The sequence below is a fragment of the Colias eurytheme genome, chromosome 14 (genome assembly GCF_061535395.1).
Source record: "Colias eurytheme isolate Ceu_HAF_F1 chromosome 14, ilColEury1 Martin Lab GWU primary, whole genome shotgun sequence".
Taxonomy (NCBI): Eukaryota; Metazoa; Arthropoda; class Insecta; order Lepidoptera; family Pieridae; genus Colias; species Colias eurytheme.
This window is the reverse complement of record NC_142993.1, coordinates 2,215,280-2,239,322: the sequence shown is the minus strand read 5'-3', so window position 1 is coordinate 2,239,322 and position 24,043 is coordinate 2,215,280. Positions and strand designations below refer to the sequence as shown.

At 32.4% G+C, this 24,043-nt stretch overlaps 1 long non-coding RNA gene across 1 annotated transcript; it reads right to left on the bottom strand.

Moving 5' to 3' along the window:
• Window positions 1–17,947: 17,947 nt before the first annotated feature.
• LOC149902720 (uncharacterized) lies at window positions 17,948–18,797 on the bottom strand. The gene is made up of 2 exons (XR_016457465.1): window positions 18,666–18,797; window positions 17,948–18,085 (listed from the first exon to the last, which is right to left on the bottom strand). It is a non-coding gene; the product is annotated as an uncharacterized LOC149902720 (long non-coding RNA).
• Window positions 18,798–24,043: the final 5,246 nt, after the last annotated feature.

The window sequence follows — 24,043 nt, the reverse complement described above, 5'->3', positions numbered from 1 at the left end:
TTTAGAAAATTAAAATATTTTTTTGTTTCTTAAATAGCTTTTAATATTTCGTTTATTTGTAAGAGTCATTGACGTAACTATTGAATCGTTTAATTTTCTATGAATAATTACCTCTAGTATTCTCAATTTCTATTAAGTATATTATCTGAATGTTACTTCATTCATAATATTTTTTTAAATGTAAGATTGGAAAAACGGTAAATTACTACACTGACGAAATCCTTTAATACACCTACTTAATTGCACAGATAATAGACGGTGGTAAATTTATAATAAAACCACACTAAGTTTTGACGATTTAAAAGTTCCTCTACAAAATCCAACTGAATAAATATATCTTTGAGTTTGAGTTAGATCATATTTTAATAATTTATAGAAACTCTTGTAGAACTACTTTCGATATAAATGTCATAAAAATTGTTTTCAAGGGGAAAGTAGACAATTCGATTACCAGAGTGTTCTATAATAAAATGTACTGAAACTCTTAAAAGTAAATCTGAGTCACAAGCCATTTACACTTGTGGTTTCCTTTAACCGTCGAGGGTTGAGAGAAGGAAAAATGATATGGAAATCATTTTTCCTTCTCTCAACCCTCGACGGTTAAAGGAAACCACAAGTGTAAATAATAAATATCCGACTTATTTCCTCAAATTTTTGTTAAGCGTTCTTTTATGTAAGCCCATATTTTCCTGTTATGGAAAAATACGTCTATTGTTCACTTCCCATATTCAAAAACAGTATTTAGAGTGAAAACAAACACATAGCAGCCGCTCATACGAACTCATTATGAAGAACTTAAAATTCCAACAAGATACTTGACTTAGAATATTTGAAGTTATAATTGTTCAGACCCTTGAATATTCATTAGAATTTCTTCACCATCGCCAGTAGATAGCAAAAGTTTATACTCTATAAAACATTATGCATTATGAAGTTTGCGGCCTAAATTCCTGCAAGATTCATCTTGTGAATTTCAGAATTAAGTTTTCGTAGCGCGAGTTAAAAAGTTGCTTATTGTAGTTTGCGGGTTACGTACTACCAACTTGAGGATATTTTTATTTCAGTTCTATTTGATGTATTAGATCGTGTTTTTTTGAGCAAGCTTAGACTTCAAATGTATTATAATAGCAGTACAGAGAATTAATGCAAATGCAAATAATCAGTGTTTTGCATAATATAATATTATTTCTCAATTACTATAAATATAATTTGAAAGGGAAATACATAAATACATGACCTCTTTTGAATAACATTTCCCTGTTATAAACCATAATTCAACAATCACCACGACACACAAAACCTCAACCCCTCTTTCATCTTAATAGGTCACCAGCGAAATCGTACTCATTATTTTTAAATGGAAATTTCGCGATTTATTTGATGTCAATCTGCCTTTATAAGATCATTCCGTTTCATAGAGAATTCCAATTATACGAGGCACGTGACTCGACTGTGTGATGTCGGTCTTGTAAAGGAACAAATTCTGTAGAAATAGCTGGAAACATTATCATGCTTGGTTAAATTATTGAGTCCCGTTGTATTGTAGGAATTACAGCCCGGTCTGATTATGAAGTTTTCTATACCTCCTTATAAACTTTTGATGTAAGCTTTCTTTGTGTAATATATTATGAAATTTACCTCACATTGTTTACGCGTATTTTGTACAAGACAAAAGACCACAAAGATTAGGTTAAATCCTACATGTGTTAGGGATTATGAGCGCTCTGTATTGTATGAAGGAAATGTCTAGACAAAGTTTTCATTAGGCCTAATTGAAATTTATATTATACTATCTAAAATAAAGCGAACCTACAACATTATAACATACCGTACAGTACAAAATCTTGTGAAAATTCCATGAGATAATAGATAGAAACAAATGAATGAATTTTCTTTATTGTATCCATAGAAATTGGAACAGTACAAACAAACAAAAAAATACTTGTACTTTTCTCTGTGGTGCACACCACAGAGAAAAGTACAAGTAAGGACACAATACATTAGTTAATAAAAGAGCACAACTAATAACAGAGCACACAGTAATTAGATAATATTAAACCTTATACTATCTATCACAAGAGAAATGTACAAGGAAAGAATATTCAGTATTCACACACCATGGAGTGCTGCTATCCTTGATAAAACTGCCATATGATAAAAAAGTGGGTCATACACTAATCCAAAAAAAAGAATTAAGCGAACAATATTACACTCAGATCACATCTGTTTTCATCACTAGCGTGGCCTGCGATATTTATGATTGGATGTCTACAAATTCAACAGAGGCTCACTAAATCTGCTCTTTATTTATGTGCCGTGCGTGCCGATAGACGGCCGCGGCGAAGCGTGAATCGTAAGTGCATGCTCGTAAAATTTTTAGGACATATTGAGGGAATTGTTTAGGAATAAAATACACGGATTATATCTAGGACATTTTGTCGCATGTAAAGCTTGTAGGGAAAGAAATTTGTAATATTTTTATCTTATAAACACCTAAATCTATACTAATATTACCCATAAAGCTGAAGAGTTTGTTTGTTTGTTTGAACGTGCTAATCTCAAGAACTACTAGTCCGATTTGAAAAATTCTTTCGATGTTAGATAGCCCATTTATCGAGGAAGGCTATATTATATCATCACGCTAAGACAAACAGAAGTGGAGTCACGCGGGTGAAACCGCAGAGCACAGCTAGTAATAAAAAATATACTTACCTATGAGAATTTTTAAAAAATATACCTACTTATTTCTGAAAAATCTACCTTATAAGTAAAACCTTTTATCAAAGACAGACAGAAGAGCTGGCGTAAGCTGATACGTCAAATAAGTCTTGAGAAGTTCACAGGCGAAGTCTTTAGTAATTACAGCAATTATTTCACAGAAAGTGTTTTCTATTCCAGTCTACAAATCGTTACATCGGATTTAACATGAGGTCTTGGATTAATATTATGTAAGTATAATCTACCTTCGTTTAAGAGCCAAGAAGTTGAAACGTTTAGCATAATCGCACAATTTCAAATTCTGGAAACTAATCAGAAATTCCCTTGAGATCGAACCCAGAACTTCAGACTATTCACTACTTCAGGTATTCTAGATCTGTAAACAATAGCGGAACCAATAGCCACGATAATGTACTACTAACTTTTACCCAATAACCTGCCATAAGACTTTAATTTCCACCTCAAAAGACGTTCATTTCGACCTGAAAATGGTAAAATTTTCGAAGAAGCTAATTAATCTTCAGCGAAGATCGTCAAAATGAGAACAAATTTTTATCAGCAAAGTAATGAGTGCAACATTGATGGAAGTTATTTTAAAATAGAAACATTTTCCACTTGAAATAGTTTCGTTTTAAATGAAGCTGTAAGGTTGAGAATAAAGCCATTCATTAAAGTTTTTAAAACGATATTATACTGTACATGTTCTGCTCGTGTAGTTAAACTGTTTTAATTTAGATTTTGACTTTTACTAGAGAAATGATGAAAGAAAAATAACAGAGCTGCTCAACCGATTTTGAAAATTCTTTCTTCAACAAACGTTATCCCTGCGTCATATTTAGTTATTTTGTTTGAATAAAACGTTAAAATTTAGGCCGGGTCAAGGACCTAAAAACGAGCTAAAATTAATCTTCAACTTATCCTACCTATATGTATTATCAACATGAGTCAATATTTAAGATCCAATTAAAAAGATGCAATGCTTTCCTGAAAATGATAACTGTCAATGCGTACAGAAAATAAAGTAATACTAAAATCTTATTAAAAATATAGAAATGCAGAGCCTTTTTACTTAGGTATATGAAAGTTTTCTGATTTTTTTATTATTAAGGCTATTCGCGCAAGTACGCAAATCTTAACTACATTTAATATCGTATTTTTCGTTTAATAATTGTTCCTTCATTTCTCTATTAAATACTCAACTCTTTTTATCAAAACTACCTCTAAACTTTAATACAAAAATAAAAAATAACCGATGCAATCCCCTCTAACACACACAAAACCACCCTCTTTGGCATTGTTCTGAATGTGCCTTTTATTCGGCGTTTTCTATTACCGTTTTGAAAGCCTCAAATTTACTGAAACAGTCTAAGAGGAACAAAGTTGAGATATGTTCACAATAAGCTTTTGCCAATTCAGGAGTAAGACTGTATTGGATGTATGCCAGAATTATATGCCAAGTTATGTGGGATGCAAGACTCAATATATTATAATTTCGTGAATGGAAATTCTAAACTAAATTATTTATGCAGTGCTGGCCAAGTTTTTGTAGTAGTAAATCAGTTTATTGGTTTGCAGCTTGAGGTGAAATTATGGAATTTCCATATCTTTTAACAATAAATTATGATCAAATTTATATTTGAAGGCGTAAAAAAGCAAAAAAAAAATTTAGAGGCGGATTATTTAATTAATTATACATATTTATATATTTCAAACAACATTTCACCCAATTCTGCTGTATACAAAAATAACATCGAAAAGAACAAAATATAAATAAGTTGCTCTATCTCTAGCATATTATTACGAGAAAATTAATGCTATTTTATATCCCATTTATTGATACAATCGTACCAATATCAACATAACATATATTGTAATTTACATAGCATAATTAATAGCATTTTGATAGAAATAAATTCAACTCAGCATTTATATTACTTATTTGCTCTACATCAATGTTTGCTTGATAATAAGACTAATATTATAAAGTAAATTTGCTTATATTATAAACTAGCGGTCCGCCCCGGCTTCGCCCGTGGTATATAATATTTTCGTTTTCTCTACATAAGAACTATCCTCGTACTTCAAGGAATATAATAAAAAAAGAATTATCGAAATCGGTTCAGCCGTTCTCGAGTTATGCGCTTACCAACACATTTTACGATTCATTTTTATATATAAGATGGATGTTTTTACTCTTTCACAAAAATATATACGGATTTGGATGAAACTTAACAGTCAAACAGGTACATCTAAATTCTAAGAGAATAACAAATGATAAATTGTACTTGATTTTGTCTACAGGTAAAACCGTGCGACACAGCTAGTCGTCTAATATATATTATAAATCTCGTGTCACAATGTTTGTCCTCAATGGTCTCCTAAACAACTTAACCGATTATAATAAAATTCGCACACCATGTGCAGTTCGATCCAACTTGAGAGATAGGATAGTTTAAACATATAGGTACCATGGGCGAAGCCGGGGCGGACCGCTAGTAGACTATAAAATGTAATAAAATGTAATATATGCTTAGCAATAATCAGAATGTATTGCTAAGCATACACTAAAATTATAGTCGTTCAACAACTACATCAAACACCATGTAAAATACAATATTTCCTCCCTCCCGTTAACTTCGTTGCTTTACAATTTAGGTTATGCCAAGATAGATGGAAGCTTCGATGTTCACGTCAAAAAACGGCAACATGCAAACACTACGAAAAATGATTGACCCACGAAATATCGGGTAAATATTGAGCCATCGCGATACTAAATTGATGTTACGTAACTATTGAACATATATATGTTCGTCGTATGTCGCATACATAAATAAAAATTACGATATGCTGTATCGAATTGCTCGCAAACATTGTTATCAAATCGAATTGTTGCCAAACTCTGGTTGTATAAATTGTAAAACTATGTTCTTCTAACGCCATAACTGTATACACTTGAATTAATGTGTTGTTACGATTTAGTAGTTTCATTTTTAAAGTTAAATGCATAAGAAATAGTATTCATATTAAGATGGCAATAAGCAAACATTTTTATGCTCTGTTTTCATTCTACAATTTATTAAAATACGTGCTTGTTTAGCCACAAAACACAAATTTTCGTATTTATAACATTATATACTAGCGGTCCGGCCCGGCTTCGCCCGTGGTACACATTTCGCAATAAAAGGTAGCCTATGTTCTTTCTCAGGGTACCTTTTATTGCGAAAGGACAATTTAAAGGTTGTCTGTGCCAAATTTCATCAAAATCGGTTGAGAGGTTTAAGCGGGAAAGCGTAACAGACAGACAGACAGACAGAAAGAGTTACTTTCGCATTTATAATATTAGTAGGGAAGTAGGGATTATGGATACTTACATCAACAATATGATCACACCATTGCTTATAAGAAAAATGGTTTTGAGATTTAATCGCATTTTATTTTGTGTCAGGTTTGTAGAATAAAGGCGTCCGTCCGTCTTTCATTATTCTGAGAGTTATCGCACATGAAAATGTTAAGGAAAATATTATGTTGATACCTACACTGATTTATTTTTAAGTAATGACCTTTGATTTATATATCGCCTGACCTTGTACCATCTATCATTAGTACCTCGTATCTTCGACACATATTGAAATATGTACATTAAAACATATTTACGCGATTTAAGGCCGAAATGAAAGAAATACATATAAAATAAAAAAACACAGCGGATTAGTGATAATTATTGCAGCGTCATTTTGTTTGAAGTGTCTTAAAAAACGTTTCGAAAATTTAATACTGTTTTCTTGATTTATACTCAACATGATTTATATTTAATTATTTTTACATATCGTATAATTAAACAATTTAATTCATTTATTATTTGTCACTATTGATTTTAGACATATCAAGATAGTAAAACGAAGAGACAATTTAAATATGTATTTATAGCCAATTTACCGCAATACTACTGTTAATAAAAACTCTTTACATTTATACAATATTTGAAGTTTTTAGTAGGTTTGTTGCATAAAAAACTTTCTTTCAGATTTACAATGCTCAAATAAAATGGGTTGCATATTACTATATTATTTATATTATGGAATAGAATACACAGAAATACAGACTGTATTTTTTTGGATGGTCCATTTATCGAAAAAGTTATATCACATTACGACCACGGAGCGAAGGAGCAATAAAAAAAGTATTTTTGCAACTTTTTTAACTACATCCTTCAAAAGCAATGAAATTGTGTGGAACGATTAGTAGTTATACAAACAAAACACCAACCCACAACAATCTTTACTAAGACTTCACTGTGCCAAAGTCCGCAATCAATACCACATACAACCCTATATTATAGCATCGTGACCACGTAAACATAGTGATGTCCTTCTGTTATCGTTTCACACAGTTGCTCTAAGGTTATATTACCGCTGGCATCCCGCCAGTCATGTTTGTACCGGCTGACTAACGATTGCACTGTTATATCTTGCAACTGCAGTGACTTATTATAATGTCACTGCGGTAATGATGGTATTTCTGCTTTTGTGATTATATGAAGTTGTACTTTGATTGGGATTGCTGATACGTAAACTGTTTTCTTTGTATTGTTGTTCTTATGATTGTAAGGGGTCATTGTTTTTTATTTTCATTGAAAGAATGGTGGGGTATTCATTACGATTTTTTCTCTGTTACACATAGAAGGAGAGAATACACATTTCTTTTTTTTATATAACAGTTCCATATTGCATTTTTGTACGTAGCATACGTACAAAAATGCAACATATAACTATACAGTTACATTATGTAACAGTTCGTTGAGGTATGAGTCTATTATATAATGCTATTATTCTAAAACAACGGATTAAAAAGCTTTCCTCCACAAAGACTTGAAAGAACGACAATCTGTTTAAAAAGATAACTCCATTATTTCACAAGACGGAAACCTCAATAGTCAACATAGCGCAACAATCTTTTAAAGTTATGAAAACTACACTAAAGTGTAAAATAAACAGACTACAATCTCCGAGAGCTTATAAAAACACGATTGCTTTTACAGTGTCGAGCACGAGCAAGATTGTTGAATTTAAATTATATTTGAAGCATGCTTATACATAGTGTTACGGTTTTTATATAACCCGATTCATAAAGTAAACGAAACCAGACATAATGTAAAGAAATTATCTTGAGTTAATCGTTATATGAGTTTATGACCTCTTTTAATGAAATTGATGTGGTTTTGACATTTTCGTGTTCTAGCATAATTCATTTTCAATTACATATTTTTGGTACTTTTAAATAAAAATTCTAAATATGTTTACAAAGGCACGTGTAAAACAATTCTCATGACACAAACTTTACAAAAACGATTGCGTGAGATTTGCAGGACCATCAACTTTTGACGTATTTTCGCAGGCATTAAATTGTAGCGATATTAAAACAGCATTTTGCATACTACCGTATCATTTTTTAGAATTAATCACAACGTTTTATTTGTACTAAAAGGAAAGAAAACAATACAATAAGAAGGCGTGACGTGACAAAAAGCAATAACCAAATTAATTAAAAGTTAAACTTTTAATGTTACTATTATAATAGTAGTGTTTTATTAACTCAAAAGGTTGAAGAATTAAATAAAACAGAACAGAGCTCAGAAAGTATATAAAATAAAGGACTCAGTGAACCATACCGCCTGCGTCGCGTTTATATTATAAACCACTAGTGCTTCACGTTAACAAAAACGTACAATACAAAATACATAGTAATATGCAAAAAAATTACATAGAACTTCTCGTTCTTGACTGCGATTAGGGTAAGAGCGGAAAGCGATAGATTTATTGCAAATAGTTAGTTGAAAAACGTTGTTTAGATTAACTTTTCGGCGCGACTTCGCTCGCCTGCGTCGTCAAAGGAATTTATATAATATATAATAACATGTTTCTCCGCGGTAAATAGCCAATGCCTATTATAAAAATGATATATAGGTTTGTTTTCAATGACCAGCCAAAATTTAAAATTAAGATCTCTAGATATTAAACCAAAGGTACATTTGAAATATAATTGTCAAATAAAAAAAAAATAATAGCATTCATTTGAAAATGTCTTAAAAATTTCCTAAATCGTAAACACGCGATAATCAATGCATGCACCTGTGTGCGTTTGCGCAGCGCCAAATTTATGTGTGTGCTAACTTCTACCTATCTAAGTTGTTGAACTGAATTGTGCTTTTGTAATGTCCACACGTTCGCTTTTTAGTGGTGGACAGGAATCTATTTAAAAAAAAAACGTTTTTTGAAAATGTTATCGATTCTGAACCATTTCTGAAAATTTGGCCGGTCATTGAAAACTAACCCTGTATAGTATGACAATGATCTAATAGCCGATACCTATATGCGGTAAAATTCCCTAGAGCCAACGCACGCTTTCGCTTGAAGATTTCTACGATCATATGCTACGAAGCTACGATACGTAGAGCACGGAACGTAGAGCGAGTATTGAAGAGATTTGATTTGATATAATATCATTCAAATGCAAATAAATATTATTTAGGACGATACGTTCAATTTTTAAGATAATAAATGGTAAGCTGAAAAATCGGAACGATAAAAAAGTTTCACTTTATCAAATTCTCAGCCAATTACGCCTTTTGTAGCGCTATTAAAATGATCCATTATTATTTGTGAATACTTTTTCAATCACAATTTTAAAGAATATATCATTTTTATTGTGGATTATTGCACGCCTCATAAGCGAAGCGTTGAGGTGGGTACTACTGTCACTTCGCGCAAAACATCTGATTTTTCAAACTTAAAATGTCTTTATGTATCATACATTGCACTTGTAAGATAATACATACACACACATATTAAGAAAAAACACTATTTTTAACGTTCATGATATTTTTGATGTCATTTTTGTTATTTAAACTAGTTAAAAAACAGTTTAAAAAAGTTCTGTCTTGGACGTCCGTGTGTCTGTATGTGCGGATCCTTTTTCTTGTTAACACGATAGCGACCGAAATACTTTACTAATCGAGTCTTTTTTTTTCTCTTACGCTTGAGTATGCTCAGGAATAGAACCCTTTCATTTTTCAGGGTCTGATTCGATGTGGTTTAATTGTTATTAAATAAACAAAAATAATAATTAATAAATATTTATTAAAAAAAAATTATGAGGCGTGCACTTTTGGATTTTCCAAATTATTTTGTATTGCAACCAATTAAAAGTATGCATACAATTTCAAAGACTTAAACAAGTATTTTTTTAATTTTAATTAAAAACTCTGTTGGTGTGAACACACCCTTAAGATCACTGAACTAAAGCTCGACATGTGGCAATTAGACCGGACTCTCAGTGGAGTTTCGTTTGCAAAAATCGCGGCCCTAAATCTGACTTCTGATATATATTGTATAGATCCCAGACATCCTATAGACAGATGTTGCCAACCAGTTTTGTGGTCCCCCTGCCCGCACCCCGGTAATTAAATATGGCATACAAAGAAAAAAATAAAAATTTCCAAAACATGCCTTGTGGGGTATCAAATGAAAGAGCTTATTGAGTAGATCACGAATATATAGCATACTATATACATTTCTTACACTTTCTCTAAGATTTTTTAGAAAATTTACGAAAATGGTCCATTTTTGAGTTAACTTTAAACCACTATAGATTGAAAACTCATGAATATATTTTTTTAATTATTATTTTAAATAATTAACAATAGTCCATTGTTTACGATTCAATATTTCGTACAGTGAAATAGTTGCATGGGGGAGTGGTGGGAGCATTCAAAGATGGCGAGTATATTTTCAAGTTCATATAGTATATAGTTATTTTCATCAAATCCACCACATAGCTCACTTATATTATATTACGAACTATTGAATCATAAACAATGGACTATTGTTAATTATTTAAAATAATAATTTAAAAAATATATTCATGAGTTTTCAATCTATAGTGGTTTAAAGTCAACTCAAAAATGGACCATTTTCGTAAATTTTCTAAAAAATCTTAGAGAAAGTGTAAGAAATGTATATAGTATGCTATATATTCGTGATCTACTCAATAAGCTCTTTCATTTGATACCCCACACGGCATGTTTTGGAAATTTTTATTTTTTTCTTTGTATGCCATATTTAATTACCGGGGTGCGGGCAGGGGGACCACAAAACTGGTTGGCAACATCTGTCTATAGGATGTCTGGGATCTATACAATATATATCAGAAGTCAGATTTAGGTCCGCGATTTTTGCAAACGAACATCTCCTTGGAGCCTGCTCTAAATCGTACGAAGGCTTTTTATTTACGTTAAGATCGACCTGCGTAGTGCGTATATTTGAATTAGGAATGATTTTGCGGCGAGGCTTTTATAATATCTTAAATGTTTGTTTTAAGGGCCGATGTATTGTGAAAGTATTTACCACAATATTAACTTAAACAGTTATAAATATGGTTTTGTCTTAGAGTTGCAGAATTGTTAATCAATTAGAAGTTTTTTATTTGTACCTTTTGTACTATTTAAATATTGAAAAATTAAAAAAGCACATTCTTTTATTACAATACAAATGAATACGCTAATAAATTGATAAAATATGTGTGTTTTAAACTTTTAAAATAAACTAAACTAGAACTAAATAATTAAATCAAGAGCACTACATAAAATGTTCAATAAATAAAATAACATTTTTCTACCACTTTACGGGTGAGCGGATAAAAATTTCATAGGTATCGAATAACGAAATTATATGTGCCGACTCGGTTTTAAAATCTAAACTATATTTTTGGTACATTTAATGTAATTATGGCTCGATCGGCAAAATTTTCACGTTCAATCGGCCAGAGCCATCGCTGGAGCTTCGAAGCGGTGAACATGGTGGCTTAATGACGTCATATTTCACGATATCATTGCTATACTATTGTAGCTTTAGTGTAATAATCGGTCGATTTATCGAGTGCAATGATATGTTCTTCAGTTTGTATACAATGTATATTGTACACCAAATTCCGAAGGATATACTAATATTAATCTCAAGATGATTAACACAAAGTTTATAGATGAGACAAGACTGAAAACTGTATCTATGGTGAACAACAATGTTGTTATTAAATAGCCACAAGCAGAACAAATAATGAATGAAACATAATACAATTTCAACCGAATATTCTTTCATACTCTCTAACCTCATTTCTAACGACCCAGAAAGCCTATGCTAACACAAATCACAACAAAACAGATCTCAACAAACAGAAAGATAAACGTTATAATAAACAAGTTCCGAAAATCCATCTCGCAAAAGTCGTTATAAAAATAATTTTCTTAACATCACAAAACAGAATTATCCATCACGCTAATGTTATCCCGGGGCGTATGCCTAAGATTTACGAATCTAATGCTTACAAAAATGGTCCAGATCATATTTTGCGAAATACTTCCGGTTTGGAGGCTCGGGAAATATAATGGAATTCCATATCTGTATATCAATGTCAATTAGGTGAAAAATGAAAAGTTCCACAGGTAAATCTGGAAAGTATAAACTCTAGAATATGTTTATAATTAAATTGATAATAAACAGCCATGATGAATGTCGGAATTTTATATCAATTTAATATAACAATAGACAATTATTGCAGGCATCTATCACACCCAACTTATTCCAATTTACTAATAATTTTCACAAGCATCATACGCTTTCGCTTTTTCGTATGGTATTACACTGCTCCTTATGATTAATATACACAACGTAATGTCGCTCAGCACAAAATCCCAGAAAAAAAAAGTATTGGTCATTGAAACAGGAAAAAATTAAAAAGATTTCAGGGCGAACATCACACTTTAATATTATATAAAGGAAAAATGTAACACTAATAATTAAATTTGAGTTATAACTGCGTCATTTCAACCCTTCATTTAATATTTTAACGTCTACATTATATTTAAATTTCCATAGACGAAAAATATCCATTCATAGAGCAAACGAAAATTCCCAAATATGTAGATTTAAAAGAAAAACTCGCATGAAAACGGGTCTTAAATGTGCTCGTAGCTCAGAGCAGTCACTTGAAGTAAATGTTCAGACATATATCCTTGAAATTGTTTTGCATTTTTACTGAACTACTCTATTTCGAGGCAATCTTCGTATGTCTATAATGATGATAGATTTTATAGATTGATTGATACACATATTCGATGTTTAAGGTAAGGCTTTGGCTTTGGTTAGATGCATTAGAAGATTGCAATTGAAGCGATTTGACAGTTTCCTCAGTATTGAAGATCCTGTGATCAGTGATAGGGATGTAATAAGTTCTAGTTATATGTACTTTGATGAGGAATTGAAAGTTTAAATTATACATCGATGTTTATATAGCTTTTTTTAATGATAACTAGCTGTGCTCCGTGGTTTTACCCGCATTGCTCCGCACCTTTTGGTTTTAGCGTGATGATATATAGCCTATAGCCTGCCTCGATAAATGGGTTATCTGACACCGAAATAATTTTTCAAATCGGACCCGTAGTTTCTGAGATTAGCGCAAACAAACAAACAAACTCTTCGGCGTTATAATATAAGTATAGAGATAGCTTTCGGGGACATAGGATACAGTGCTAAGACAATCTTTTTAAATTTAAAAATCTTTCAAGTTTTTTCTTCTTTTTCCATTTTTTTGCCTTTTCAGTTTTACATACAGTGAAAAACATTGTGTTAATAAACATGTAGATAATATTACTGAATAGCTCAAAGAAAATGATTGATTAAATAATCCATATAACATTGTAAGTCTCAGATACAAGTGACTATCAGTACGAACTTATCAGCTTAACAGACAGCACTTCAATAAGAATATATAATGATTAAGAGGCTGAGAAGATGTATTCCCATTGAATAGGCTTGAGTTAGGCTTCTAATTACATTATTAAGTACGTATTAATGAGATCGTCGGATTTGAAACGGATCTTGTAAGATAAGTACGTGTAATCTTTCCTAAAATCAATAATTATGACTACAGACTCTATGTTTATTTTGATAAACTGAGCTAGTATGCGTCGTTGTTATATAAATTATGATAAATAAAAAAGACGTGTGGCACTCGGGGACTGCCGCGGCAAAGCTATTGCATGCTATGCCTTCAAGCCACACTTCCGCGACCGTCGGAGTGAGGAGCGTGAGGTTTTTCGTTACGCAATTTCTGGATTCGGTCCCTGCGCTCAAGGTCCGCGATAGAAGCTATGCAATAGCTTAATACTTTTCCTAATAATTATAATACAGCTTAGATTCTGGAAACAGTTCTAATGAGACTAAATAAGTCGAATAACTAAGACGACACGACGCTTCTATTTAACAGGAATAGCTTAAAATTATTTTGATTGAATTAAAAAAAGTAAATAAGTAATTCATTTGAATTAATATTTTACTACATATTTATTTTATAATGGTTGAGTTGAAATGATTGATAAATAAACCTACAACTTCAGATTTATAAGGCGGAGATGCTTAATTGGTTTAAAAATGTTCTATCCACTACAGAAAGTTTTTTTATTCCATGTTTTGAAAATATTTTGTTGAAAATGTAAGACCTGTATTTGTGTAATAATAAGGGCTTGAAAACCTAACTGTAGCAATTAAAAAATAGCTATAACTTATCCACAATCTATGATTAGCATATCAGAATTTTCTTTCACACTCATAATATTATAATGTTATCTAATCATCATTAATCATTTGAATTAAGTATTGTATTCTGTGTCAATTGTGTTTGTTATTAATTATTATTGTGGAGTCAAATAAATGATCTTTCTTTCTTTCTTTCTTTCTTTCTTTCTTTCTAATCATAATTCACAACCACACGTAGCATAACTATCATTTCAAGGTATTTACGAGATTTGGCGCGAATATCTCACACTTACGTGATACTGAAAGATGCTGGACCGCAGCTTCCAATGATTTATTCGAGAGGGTGGAAATAAATCTAACGGTATTAATACCTATCTTTACAGGTAAGCGTTTGATAGTTCTATATTTTCTAGCGTTTATTTTGCTATTTCTTCAAGGGATATAATTTATGTGATTAATGTTTACATTTTACAAGATGTTTTTGTGTGTTGTGGTAAATATGCTTTGTATTTGAGTGAAATGAAAACTAGGAATACAAATGAAATTATTCTCTATTGCTAAAAAATCGTAAAGAATCATAAAATGTTGTGAGCTTGTATTTATCTATACTTATATTATAAAGCTGAAGAGTTTGTTGGTTTGAACGCGCTAATCTCAAGAACTACTGGTCCGATTTGAAAAATTCTTTCGGTGTTCGATAGCCCATTCATCGAGGAAGACTATAGGCTATATCATCACGCTAAGACCAATAAGCGGAGCCACGGGGGTGAAACCGCGGAGCGCAGCTAGTATGTAATATGTTCACATATAAAATATTATTATTTTTCATAGAAATTACAACAAATACAATATAGACGTAATTTCTACGATCGAACCCATATTGTGTCTAAGTTATTCGCCTTCCGTTTTACTCTCAAGGGAATATTGGTAAAATAACAAGGAAAAGAGAAGACAGTGGATTAATTTACATACACTTTTCCTTTGAGAAATAAAAAATCCGTATTTTGCGTTATTTCTACCAATTTCATATGGAATTTTATATTTGACCATATTTTGTTGAAAATGTAAGGCTTGTATCTGTATAACTACTGGTTAATACTGGGAACTACTGGTCCGATTTGAAAAATTCTTTCAGTGTTAGATAGCCCATTTATCGAGGAAGGCTGTAAGGCTATATATCATCAGGATAAGATCAACAGAAGCGGAGCCATGTGTGTGAAATCGCGGAGCGCAGCTAGTACAAAATAATCCCCCTAACACATTATCAACCAAACAAGAAACTCATACAACAACCAATCCACCAGAAAATAATCCAAAACTCAGAAAATACACACAATATAGGTAATATAATACCTACTTGAAAGCAGTATAACCAAGTAAATGCTCAACGTATAATTGGCTGTATTATTGAAACCGCGAATTTATCGTCCAAGCTAAATCCTATCGGAATAATTTCCATTCGCATCACGTCGAAACAAAAAGGTCCCAAGGCCTTTAGAATCAGAAGAATTATTTAATTTACTATTTATCTAACTAAATTCGGCATGATTTTGAGATGAACTACGTACTATCCAAATTATTTTGAATTCATTTTATCTTTGCTCATAAATAATTGATAATTCAAGGGCCAAGGATATTTTTTCTACAGTATATAACGTATTTATCTTATATATAATATGATAAATACTAACGAACCAACCTTTATTTTATATGTAAAAAAGTTTAAAATACATAAAAAAAATTAAAATACAACGACGGAATTGTACAAAACTAGAGACAGAAATTTACTTTTCTAGTTATCAATATAACGGTATTATCATTGGTAATTAGACATTAACCTCCGTGTGAATTTCCAGACATTTATTCATGCGATATACCAACTTACATAACAAACTTCTAGCCTGCAAATGTCCATAGTTAGGAGCACTCCACTGAAGCTTTCATATTCAATTACCGATCTTATGTATTAATTCTCTATTAAATATATCCACATCACTGAATCGGTTGTTACAAATTGACCCTTATTGTGTGGGAATAAGGTCGAGGTTTATTTGAGATGGAGGTCAAGATATAATGGTTTCGTTCTTGAGGCTCCTGTGTCCGTACTAACTCCTTAATTGGGTCAATGTAAGAGGATCACTCAGATTTCGAAGGAAGTATTATATTTGCTTATTAGTCATTACGCTTGCTGGCTATTTGCGGCAATAGAAATATTCCTTTATCACAACAAAGCTCGTATTCTTTAGAAATAGGTTTTCTCTATGTTTGAGAGGTCTACTCTGGTCTGAAAAAATGCAGCTGCCTGTGTAAGTATATATTTGAAGAGGACGTGCGGGTATCGTTTTTGTCTTTGCAAAACGATACCTTCATTCCTTCAGGTCCAAAATACAAATACATGTAATAAACAATAATTAAGTAGTTGTTATATTTTTATATTTCTCATTTAAATTCGATTCATTTAAATAAACGAATCAACCCCAATCAATAATTACATACAATTAAAATCGATAAAAACATGTTAAAAATTATGCCTTTTATATTTATTTCCATTAGCAGCACCGCAACGTCAATTAACAAGAATTATTGCCTCTACAGTTTCAATCCTATCATTTTCCCGCTAATTTAGGAGCGGAGATCAAATAAAATAAATAAAATGAACATTATTTTAACTCTTGCTTTAGTTTGCTTTGTCTTTTCTTGTCGTTATAACAATGGTCGTTATTGCAATAACATCGAGATTGCATTGAATATTTTAAAGTGCACGATCGTATGGAAATATGTTTCTTTTAACGATTTAGGTACTTAAGAAGCAAATGCTAGCACATATACATTCAGCGCACGGCTAGGACCTATTAGGATATGACAATACTATATGAACCGTAAGAAGTATTATTACAAATGTCTTCATGGTTATAGTAATACTGATCAAACAACACAATTTTGTTTGCTTTTTATAGCGTTATCGTGTAAATAAAAAGTGAGTTTCCCAATAATTGGGAATACATATAATTAAAATGAATTATAATGCCCTTTTTTGTACAAGGAAGGAAGGTATATTGTTTAATTACTGTAATCGTCAAATTTTTTTAACACACTTATATTTAAAAAATAAATATAGTTTGAAAAACTAAAAAACACGCTTTCAAGATAGATACCACTAAAAAAAATGTGAGCCGTCATGGGACGCCTGGCAGATGTGAAACATCGTTCGGTTTACAAGTGAGCCTATAGATGTGTATAGCGTGGCGACCCGTCGCCATGGCAAGCGTCGCCACGTCAACAATTCGGTTTACAAGTGAGCCGATAGATGTTTCACATCAAAAGTAAAAAATAATTATTACTCTAGGAAATAATAACCAATAAATAGTATAATTCTGAAAACAGCGTGGGGCGCTTTACAAGAGCTGATTATACCTGGCATATTTATTTAGCAAGCTAGTAATATTATAAACATGAAAGTTTGTAAGAATATAATATAATGTTTGTTACTCTTTCACGAAAAACAGCTGATCGGATCTTTATAAAATTTGGAACAGGGAGAGAGAATTGTCTGGAATAGCACATGGGCTACTTTTTGTCCAGTACCACGCGAGTGAACCCGCAAGCTAAAGCTAGTTACTTATAAATTGAATAAAAACCAATAATTCTTTAATATATTTATTATTCTTCAAAGGAATAGGTACAATGTACTTTTGCTATCAAAAGTTGGGTCTATTTTAACTCAACTCTTCTGTTCTTGTTGGCAGCCTTTTCCAGCTTTTCGGAAAGTCTTCATGTATCTGAAAAGAAAACCAATGCTTTAAAATCATTCATAAAACTGTATTAGATATTATTACGAGCTGTGCCTCGCGGTTTTACCCGCAGTGCTCCTGTTGGTCTTAGCGTGATGATATACGTGATGATATACATCACGATCACGACGACCTTCCTCGATAAATGGGCTACCTAACACCGATAGAATGTTTCAAATTGGACCAGTAGTTCCCGAGTTCAGCGCGTTCAAAAAAACAAAACTCTGCTTGTGTATACGCCATTGTAATAGTGTAATATTACTTAAAATGTAAACAAATGTCACATTTTTCATTCGCTCGTAATACCTTAGTTATGGTCGTCTATATGCGGTTTTAGACTTACCTTTTATACCCACCTACATTACCTTCTAGCTCACTAGCTGTGCCCCGCAGTTTTATCCGCATTTTTCCGCTCCTGTTGGTCTTAGCGTGATGATATTATATAGCCTATAGCCTTTTTTTGTTCCAAATCGGACCAGTAGTTCCTGAGGTTAGCGCGTTCAAAAAACAAACAAACTCTTTAGCTTTATAATATTAGTAGGTATAGATAAAGAAAGATAAAACTTACCCTTCACAAGTGATGCAATGTCCCCACGGAGCTTTAACTTTCCCGGGTGGACATGATGGCGTGAAAAACTGCGAAAATTTTGGACTTTTTACACTTTTTCCTTTAAAAGTCATAAACTATGCGTTTCCAACAAGTAACATTCACCACATTAATAAAGCTAATTAAATTTGAAACAATTTAAGCCTAACCGCATCTCTCTAAACCTTATAACAACTAATCTGTGGCCCTTCAAAGATGGTTCGTTTTTCCCGAAAATTTGAAATTTTTAGTTTTGCTCGTGTTTGAAGCAAAATATTGGCAAAACCGCTCGTTCTATGAGAAGGTCTTAAAAGTTTATCACGTGATGCGCAGCGAGAACAACATTTCGAAGTTGCAAATTGGGATTTACATCACTCTAGCTGATCCAAACAACATACCAGACACCCTTTCCAGGTTCCTTGTAATCCCATATTATATTCTTCATATGCTTAGGATATGACAATACTATATGAACCATAAGAAGCATTATTACTAGACATCGGATTATATGCACTAACAAAATGCCAAAATATGCATGCAAATATGCACTAAAAAAGGCCGAAATATGCACTAAAAACGACTGATATGCCTAAAATATGCACAATACAAAATCAAAAAACCTTTATTATTTTTATATATTTAAATCAAAGATTGTACAAAAACAGTGAAATTTTCTTGAAATTAAGTATAGTTTTTGTGCCAATATACAATTAATAATTTTTACCAAATTTTCGAGCGCAAATTTGTGACGTTTATCACCCGCGAGCCCAGTGCTGCCACTTTAGACTTTTCCGGGCTAAATCTAGCAATTGTTTGGAATTCCACCCGTGTTTTAAGTTTTTAGCCCCAAAAGGGTAATCTAGCCCTATTTTGAATGGCTCATAATTTACTTAAAACGGAGCCCATTTTGTAATTTTTTGCCATTTTACCATGCCAAAATAGGGTTTTTTTACTCGCTGAGCGTTCTGATTGGCTAATAAAGGTTAGTCGACCAATCAAAACTCCCGCTACTTAACGAAATATGCACGATTGGGGAAAAAGGCTAAAATATGCACTAACGCCGTAATTGGAGAGTTTTATGCATTTGCATATGCAAATATGCAAATGCATATAATCCGATGTCTAATTATTACTAATCGCTTCATGGTTACAGTACGACTGACCAAACAACACCATTTTGTTATATTTTATTTGCCTTATAGAGCGTTATCGTGTTTATATTTGGGCTATAAATAAACCAGCGGCTCTAATAATTAATATGTTATTTATTCGCAAATTATATTCCTGTATAGTAATGGCCCTCTTTTTGTACAAGGAAGGAAGAAATATTCTTTAATTACACTGTCATCGTTAAAACATTTTAACACACTTATATTTAAAAAATAAATGAGATTAATTAATGCATAAAAACTGTTACTATGTTGTTCAATGTCGTGTTGTATATTATACAAAAAAAAAATTAATGTTAATGCCATATAATACTACGGTGCATATCTTTCATTTGGGTTTAAAAATGCTATAGTCGAGCCAATTTAATAGGCAACATTTGACGTCCATATCAATTTTATCTTCGAAGAGAGGTAACCTGCTTAAAAACATCGATTAAAGTAAATTAATCGATACGGACTTGAAACATTTGTCCATCGAACTTGAAACACATGTCAATTTAATGCCTTAATTGAGCTTACTGTGGGACTAGGTCGATTTGTGTAATAATGTCCTATAATTATATTATATTACTATAATTATATTAATTTTAAAATTCATCAGGCGAATCCCTGTCCCAGTAATATACTTTCTTTCGTAAATTTAGGGAGCAAAATAAGACAAGTATGATACATTATTAAAAACACAACGCATTTATTAAGTTATGGTGATTTTTATTCACAAGTAATCAATGCATTCAATTCTAGATGTCAGATTTCGATTTTTAGTATTTAAAAAGAAAAAAGGTTTATTGACACAAAATTGTAGCGACGTCAGTTCTTTAAAACAGAAATTGTTTATTATGTTGAGAATGGTTTATCAGTAAAATCAAATCTTAAAATTACTTGTATTTCAAACTCAAACTCAAACATTCATTTATTCAATTAGACTACTATTTAGTAGCACTTTCGAATCGTCATTACATAGTATTTTTAACATTTACCACCGATTCGGAAAGCAGTATCTATGGAGAAGAATCGGCAAGAAACTCCATAGTTGCTCTTTTAAATAATGTCAATAAATTTACATAATATGTAACTTATATCTACCTAACAACATAATATGCCAAAGAACTGTCCTGTGGTTTTTACGCGACAACCCTCCATGGGTCTTTATCGTCCATATATTCCTGAATACTGTAGTACGCTCTCTGAACTAGTACATTTTTTATGTAAGTTTTAAATTTAGAACTACTAAACTCTTTAATATCGGTCATTATTATTATAAATATGTAATCGTAATTGAAAAAAGTTAAGCTAATGTGCAGTTCTAACAAAACGAAATATCATGTTATTCTATGTCGTCGTTACTAGGTTACGTTGTTGAATTTTGTTGAACTGTCAAATGTTGCAATAAAATGGCTCTACCAAGGCTCTACTATAGATAAGTATTTTTTTATTCCAGAAAATATTTGTATGTGTTCGTAATTTGTCAATATATTATACAAAGAACGTAAACAATTATGACTTTATGTAATCGTCAAGTGAAAAAATTAAATGATAGGTATATATTACAACTGATAAAGGTGATAATATAGGAAAAGCCGTTTCTCATTTAATAAAACGAAACGTTATAACGTTACGTTACGTTAAAAATTGGATTTATTTCTACAATATGATTTCACGCGAATTTTGATTATATGAAGGTAATCGGGATGTAACCAATATCCTTCGGAAATATTAAATTGGCGTACGCAGAAAAAATGTTATTTTTATGTCTAAAATATTATATAAAACGATGGGAACAAATGCAAGTTGGAAATTCTGTACGAGAAATATTCTGCATTTTTTTTTGTTTATTCGTTTTGTTAGTAGGTATTTAACATAGTCAATATGATGTTTCCACTAAAAGACGATTATAAAATAAGGCTTTTACTATAAACTTGCTAGAGTAATATAAAAATATTATTTCACCTATTCTCGAAAAATGCTCTTAGGTATCCAGCCTCTGACGTGATCGAATAAACACTACAGCAATGTGTCTCGTTCCCACTCAAAATATTATATATTTTTGTCCTACTCATCAAAACTGCGTGGCCAGTAAAAAAATATTATATTTAGAGCCTTTTGGCTGTTGTTTAGATTCTCTCTGACAGCTGACTTGAAGCGTAAGTGACGGAGGGAAACAAAAATCCAGAATTTTCCTTTTAAAATACAAGACGATGTACATGTTAAGATAAACAGCTTGTAAGCTTTAATTTATGTTAGGGCTGTAATTAAAGACTTGCAGGGTTATTAGATAAAATAAATAGACTTCCTTAATCTCTCTCTTTAAAAAAGGGGCTAACAATATTGTTATGTATGCAATGTCATAAAATATCATGTATGTGTAGGTAGGCAGAAATCTTTATTAAAAAATAGTTTGCATTGATCTAGCGTGTTTCATTGACGTCCCTTTCATATTTAACATTGGCGACGAGGAATTTTTACCATCACGCGTTTAAACTATTCAGTAACAAAAATGCCTATCGGTCATATAGAACCCTATAATATTAACAGTAACAATTGGGACGCTTATGTTCGTCGTGTGAACCAATTTATAAGTTTAAATAGTATCGACGATTCTTTGAGAGTAGCCATGTTGGTTACCGTGGTCGGCGCCGAGTGTTACGAACTGATGTGTGATTTGTGTTCACCCGATACTCCCGAGTCGAAAGGTTACGACGATTTAATCAAGTTGGTGAAAGATCATCTCGAACCAGGGGCCTTAGACAAAGTAACAATTACAAAACGATAACGAAGTTAGAAATCGCAAAAATGTATGGGATTGACATTAGATAGACCACGTGATCTAACGCGGCGTATGTCAATCCCATACATTTTTGCGATTTCTAACTTCGTTATCGTTTTGTAGTTGTTACTTTGTCTACAGGCCCTGATCGCTCAGAAATAGCAGAAAGACACGTGTTCCGACAAAGAATTCAGCGTCAAGGGGAGAGTGTGCGAGAATATTTGCAAGCACTAAAACATCTTGCTAAAACGTGCAACTTTGGTTTATGTTTGGAGAATAATTTACGCGATCAGTTCGTTTCGGGTCTGTGCAATGAAGACATGAGATCAAGAATATTTGCGGAAAAGAGTATTAACTACAAGAGAGCGGTGGAGTTGGCTTTGGCTTTGGAGGCGGCGGAACGGCATGCGGCGACGGCGTGCGCTCCGGGCGCGCTGGCGGGCCGCTCCGCGCCGCTCGCGGACGACGGCTTGCATCGCATCGCAGGCGCGGGGCCGCGCGGCGCCGGCGCTGGGCCGAGCGGGGCCGCGCGCGCGCTCACCGGGCAGCGGATATGTGCGCGCTGTGGTAAATCGGGTCATGCAGAGGGCAAGTGTCGGTTTAAAAATTATAATTGTGACGTGTGCGGTCAAAGAGGTCATTTAAAAGCAGTGTGTAAAAAAAGTGAATCGATTTTAAACGGTAAGAGTAAATCTCAGTACTTTCTAAATGATTCTTCTTCGGACGAATGTAGTAATTTCTATAATATAGTAGTAAACTGTGACGGCGACGGGCCGTATTATGTTAATTTAAGGGTTAATAATGTTTCATGTAAGTTTGAAATCGATACTGGAAGTAAAATTTCTGTAATTTCAAAAATGTATTATGATGATAATTTTAGTCATATTCCGATTCAAAATAACTCGCTAATTTTAAAGTCGTATACTGGTGGTATTATTAAGACGATCGGTTATATTGTAGTAAATGTTTTTTGTGGAAAAATGATGGCCGAAAATGTTAAATTATATATAATCGAAAATGGTGGCCCCCCATTGATGGGCAGAATGTGGATAAAACATTTAAAATTAGGAATTAGCGAGTTATATAACATGTGTGATAGCGAATCCGTTGCAGTTTCTTTACGTAATGAATTTCCTGAAGTATTTGCAGACGGGTTAGGAACATTTAAATCAAAATTTAAATTGTATTTAAATGACAATACGCCTATATTTGTTAAATCGCGTCCATTACCTCTTGCGCTTCGTAAACCTGTCGAGCAAGAACTAGAAAAACTGCAACGGATGGGTGTCATTTATAAAGTTGAGAGATCAGACTATGGCACACCGATTGTACCTGTTGTTAAGCCGAACGGTACGATAAGATTGTGTGGTGATTATAAGGTAACTATAAATCCATTGTTAAAGGATTTTCATTACCCACTCCCT